The 6,186-nt window shown below is 29.2% G+C and overlaps 1 long non-coding RNA gene across 1 annotated transcript; it reads left to right on the top strand.

Annotated features, from left to right (window-relative positions):
* The first annotated feature begins 4,457 nt into the window (after positions 1-4,457).
* On the top strand, positions 4,458-5,982 carry LOC131180253 (uncharacterized). Its single transcript, XR_009149049.1, has 3 exons — positions 4,458-4,556; positions 5,005-5,063; positions 5,636-5,982. It is a non-coding gene; the product is annotated as an uncharacterized LOC131180253 (long non-coding RNA).
* Positions 5,983-6,186: the final 204 nt, after the last annotated feature.

The raw sequence follows: 6,186 nt of genomic DNA, 5'->3' as shown, positions 1-6,186 counted from the left end.
TCTAGAGTGTCTAGAAAGTTAAAATGACTCCACAACCCTCCAAGGAATATTACTATTTAATTTTAATATTTTAATAAAATTAATTATTTAATATTTATAATTTTTTATTAAACATAATATTTAATTCTTATATTTAAATTTTGTTAAACTATTAAATACTTTCAATTTCTACTTAATTAATATTTATCAAATTATTATTAGTCTATTTATTTTAATTAAATTAATTATTTAATTTTTATATTTTAAAAAATATTATTATTTAATCTATCTATTTTAATGAAATTATTTAGTTAGTCTTTATATTTTAAAAATATAATATTTTAAAAATATATGCCTTGACATAAATTAAAATTTTAATATGTAAAAACTAAATCTAAATTTATATTTTTTTTAAAATTATTCAAGTATTTTTATTTTATTTTCATTAATCATTTTATGTTTTTTTTATATTATTGTCATGATTACTTGAAAAACAAGGAAAATTTTTTTTTACACATACAGCTTATACTAATTTTCATTAAAATATGAAAAATAGAAAGAGAATAGGGGAGGAGAATAGTGTGAATGCAGAAAGGAATAAATATAAAAAGAGAGAAATAAATAGAAGAGGATCAAGATAATTTAAGTATAAAAAATAATATAAAAAATTAAGCAGTTAATAGAACTAAATTTTATGGATTAACTAATATATTCTTCTAAAAATATTGAGGACAATTAATTATTTTTATTAAAATAGAAATATTAAATAATAATTTAATTGGTATTAAAATCTATTGACTAAATAAAATTTTGATGAAAGAACTAAATAATATGATGTAAATAAAATATAAAAATTAAATAGTATATTTTTTAAAAATACATCGATTAAATAATTAGTTTCATTAAAATGTAAAAATTAAATAATAATTTTTTAAAATTAGAGTGGTAATGGGATATATATTTTTTATTAGTCTATTTAAAAAAATAAATTATATAATATTTTATTAGATTTGAGATTGTTTGAACTTAGAAAATAATACCAATGTGGAGTTGAATTTAAATTTTATATATTATGTATATGATATTTGACCTTATTTATATAAATAATTAATTAAATATAAATTATGAATTTTTATAATAATATTTATAAATTTTTTATATATTATATTTTCAATAGATAAAATTTAAATATTTTATAGATTTATTAAATTTTTAAAATATAAATTATCAGTAAAAAATAAATTTTATTTAAATTATTAATTAAATTATGTAAAATTAAATAGGTTTTAGTATTATTAAGTAATAATAATTAAATTATGAATGGGTTTAAATACTTTAAGATAAATTTTAATAAATTTGCAATGAAATCTAAATATTAAAAATATTACGAATTTAAATTAGATAAAATAATTTTCATATATTCTATATCTGTTACTATTCTTAGCTTGGATTGAAGTAAATTGGAAGAAAAAAAGTAATGGGTAAGATATTATTTTTTCTTGTTTGGATAAAGGAGGATAATCATAAAAGGAAAGAAAATAAAAATTATTTTTCTTTTATACCATTATTTAAAGAAAGAATAGGAAAAATTTACTATTAAGCTAACAATTATTTATTTATCTTTTATATTTTAAATTTTATTTAGAAATATGGAGAATATAATTGTAAATTCAATACTTTCTTTTTTTCCTAAACAAGGGAAAATATAATTATTTTCTTTTTATTTTTTTATTTTTCCTCAATCTAAAAAAAAAATAAAGTGAAATTTTTAATTAATTTTTTTTACTTTCTTTTAAAGTCTATTTAATATTACTGTTAAAAATATTATTAAAAAATTATTTTTTAAATATATTAATTAGATATCATCAAAAAATATTAAAAATTAAATTTAATAAATTTTAATTATTATAATATTAAAATAATAAAATAACTTTACTCTCTCTGTCCTATAAGAATAAGCTCAGTTTTTTTTTTTTTTACTTATCCCATAATATTGTCCTATTTCCTATTTTAGAAGAGGATAATTTGCTTAATTTCCTATTTTACCCTTATTTAATGGCATCTCCATAAATATGTTCCGTTAGTAAGCCCAGCCTATCACCACTAATCAAATGCAGTGAAATGAACAATTCATTAAAATTTGACCTTCTGTTTTCTTGAAAGGCCTATTTAATCAAATGTTTTTTGAGTTTTTATAAGCCTGTGTACATCATCGTGTACCTAACATAACACTCTTAATTTTATATATATATAGTGGTGGTCAATTACTCCTGTTTTGTAAATTCATACCTTGAAAATTTTCTGTGACAACATCAATAAAACAAATGAAATAAAATTTTTAATGCATATTACTTTAGTGATCATGATTAGAATATTATAGATAAAATATCATAAATATGATATGGAAATATAAATATTTTGATTTGACAAATTAAATTTTATTATTTACTAAAAGTTATTTTCAAAATAGTATTAATAGTCTATTTAAAATAGAGATTTTAAGACAAAAAATATGTGTTATATTGCTTTACATTATCTTATTATAATAAGAATTTTAGAACTAATAATTTATTTGGAAATCCCAATGTTTCCACCTTCCCACTTTTTAATATTTTTTTAACTTTTTGCTATTATAGTCAAACTTTTTAATTTTTGAAAATTTTAACTTGATTTTAGATATTTATTATTTTATTGAAAAAATTAAAATAAATTGATAATCAAAATTATGATTAGAAAAGAAATTATAACACTTTCCCTATAGGAACTCTATACATTCTATTGTTCCGGTGATCAGTGTCAGTCCGGACAGCTAGAACGTCCAAAAAAATATTTAAACTAAAGTGAGGAACCATAATTAACTCAAATATTAATAAGAAAAATTTAGAAAAAATTTTAGAAATAAAATACAACCAAGTTAAATGAGCCGGTGTCCTAGCGATGGGTAACCCAGTGGGAAGCTGCGGTTCTCGCAGCCAAGAGTCTTAGACCCGGGAGAAAATTTATAATATAATTTTTGGGACTCCAGAGAAGGGTCATTGAGGTTTCTATGTCATTAGAATGCCAAGAAAATGCTTAGAAAAAATTTTCAATCGGTACAGACAATTTTAGTCTGTTAAGTCAAACGGAGGGCATTTTGTTCATTTCGCCTTCAGAGGTGATTTTTGGCCGACTTGTCCAGTTAAGTAAATAATTATCATGACACAAAATATGAATAAATATTGTTAAAAATTGAATTGAAAATGAGTAGAAAAGAAAAAGGAAAGAAAATGGAATAAATAGGAATTTTGACATCATTATGATGTCATTAAAACCCCAATGAGCAATCACATTGTGACACATGTCGTTAACCCATTTAAAGTGAATAAAAAGGGCAGAAAATGAAAGAAAAAACAGATTTCTTCTTTTTTCCCATTTTCAGCCGAACCAATCCCTCTCTTTCCCTCCATGGATGCTTTTCTTCTCACTAGATTCTCCTTGTAAATACACCATAAACCTTTTACTTTCCTTCATTAAAACTTGATATTACATCTTGAGCAAGTGTTTGGTTGCCAAGAAAGCCAAAGAAAGTGAATGAATTTTGAGTGAAAAAATTCTGCTCACAAGGTTAGTGACCAATCTTGTAACACCCCAAATTTTATTATTTATGAGTATTTTTGATATTTTAATTTTATTTAAATTTTAGGAATTTTTTTGAGATTTTTCGGATTTTAAAAATCGGGTTCGATTTTCCGAAAATATAAACTTTGATGATTTTTAAAAATTAATTTAAAGACCACGTGGCAAAACTAAAAATATATTTGGAGTCTACGTATTTTTCTGAGTTTTACGGAATTTTTTCGGAATTTTTGGACCTCGTTTTCGGTCCCGAGGCAGAGTAAAAATTCAAAATTTTATATTTCGAATCGAACCGGCCGAATCGGACCGATCGAATCGGACCGGTCGAATCGAACCGCTCCTTTCCTTTTTCTTCTCCCGCGTCGTCCCTCTCTTTTCTCTTTCTTTTCTCTCTCCTCCCCTCCCCTGCGCGCGCGTCGCTCCAGTTTCTCCGGCCAAATCCGGCCGATCCGGCCACCGATTGGACCGGGTCTTGTGTCTAAAATCATCTACTCGGCGAGAGCTTTCCATAGACACCAAGAACGCCGAAATCCATCGAGCGGTTTGTCCGATTTTTGCTCGGGAAGATTTTAGCCCATTTCGACTTTTGGGCTAGATTTCTCGAAAACCGTGAATCCCACGAGGAAACCGAGGCCACCAGCACGCTCAATTCGTCGAGAGCTTCGCAACGACATAAATTTCGAATTTTTCCGACACCGTTTTTCGGTGGGTCCCACGGAACTTCGCAGTGTAATTTCGAGCATTAAATGAGCTTAGAAAATTCTGAAAAATTTATGTGCTAACCCCCGTGTTATGGGCTTCGTGTAGGTATCCTCGATTCGCGAAAATTCGGCGATTGACCGGTTCCGCAAATTTCGCCGCACGGACCGTGACCGGAAAAGTCTCCGAATTGGGCCGAGGTTTTGGCTAGCCCCCCATTGTCAGACGTCCCGAGCGCGTCCCCGAAGTCGGAATCGGCAAAGGTAAACCCGAACCTAGTTTTTACGTAATTTTCTAGTGCTTAAATAGGATTAAAAATCCATAAAATATTCGTGGTAGCTTAGAAAATTATGATTCTTTTTGCAATAGCTTAGTAATATTGCTAAGGACATGAGGCAAAGTTTTATAAATTTTAGAGATTGTTTGGGCAGTTTTTGCAAAAATGATCAATAATAAGGACTAAATTGAAATTTTGCGTATTGTGATGGATGATTGATTTGATGGGCCCAGGAGGGGCTGTGTGATATGATTGAACTGTTGATGTATGGATTGTGAGTATAGAAGTGCATTTTTAGCCCTTTTGCAGGTTGGGTAGGTCCTAGGTATAGGGGAGACTCTGCCGGATTTTCGTCACGACTTAGGACGTAATTGGTCTTTTTCTTTGTTTGTATTGAGTCAGATTGTATTAAATAAATGTAATATGATTGTCAGGTGAGCCGGGACAGCCTTCTTCCTCCGCCCAGCCGCCACAGTAATTTGTCGTCAAGTCTGTGAGTAAAATATTAATTTTAATTATAATTTCGATATTACTATATGTTCAGCATGCCCATGCATCACTTATATGCATATATTTATGTAGTTAAACTCTAGGCACGATTTATGTTGCATTCATAACTGTTGATGTACCATGGATGTTGTTGTGGTAATTTGGAGCAGTGTGCGTGCGTTGGCGTGCGTGTGATGTGGTGTGGACTATGGATAGGACGGGGTAGTCACGGCTTGAGTAATTCATTGGGACGTTCCTTCGAGGGGTAGTCACGTCTTGAGTAATTCTCTGGGACCCTCGATTTGGTTATTAAGTGGAAGTCCGAGCTTGAGTAATTCGCTGGCACCAGGTGGGATTTTAGAGAGCTGTATAGGGATCGGCTCCATATGTTATGATTGATACTACAGGTGTGTGAGTGCTCCAAATTACCTTTTGATGTTATGATGTGAAAATGTTGTGTATGTTGCATTTCACTCTACAGGTTGCATTAGTTTCAGATAGTTATAGAGATTATAGTTAAGATTGATATTTTACTCTCTGAGTCGAACGCTCACTCCTGTTCAAAAATTTTTACAGGCCACAGGAGGATATTTTGTTCTGGGTTAACCTGCCTTTTTACCTCGCAGGTTGTTTATCAATATTGTGTAATTTTAATTACTCCTAGAATTTCCGCATGTGTTAGCAGTAATTATTTGAAATTGGTCTGTAATATTATATTCATGTTGGACCTGTAAACTTAATATTTTAAGTCTGTTTGATGGATTGGATGAGGGAGCTGAGCTCCCATTTATTATTATGTTGATGAGTATGTGGAGGGTGAGCTGAGCTCCCCAATGGATTGTTTATTGTGTTTACAGGTCGGGTGAGTCGAAAACTCCCCATTGGAAAGTCTATTTTATGGCCGGACTCTGTCCGTTTGTTTTCTTGATATTGGGCCCAAATGGGCCTTAGAGTTGGGTTAATGAATAGTTAAGGCTTACTACGGGCCTCGGGGGCTTTAGGCTGGCCCAGGTCCTAGTGCCGGTCCGGCCCATAGGTTGGGTCGTGACAAATCTCTCTTCCTTTCTTTCAATATATGTTTAAGGACTTGATTAAGCTTAAAAATTGCAAGGAATTAGAAAGAAATC

The sequence above is a fragment of the Hevea brasiliensis genome, chromosome 5 (assembly GCF_030052815.1).
Source record: "Hevea brasiliensis isolate MT/VB/25A 57/8 chromosome 5, ASM3005281v1, whole genome shotgun sequence".
In the NCBI taxonomy this organism is placed as follows: domain Eukaryota; kingdom Viridiplantae; phylum Streptophyta; class Magnoliopsida; order Malpighiales; family Euphorbiaceae; genus Hevea; species Hevea brasiliensis.
The sequence above is the reverse complement of the archived record's forward strand: the minus strand, read 5'-3'. Positions and strand labels throughout refer to the sequence as shown.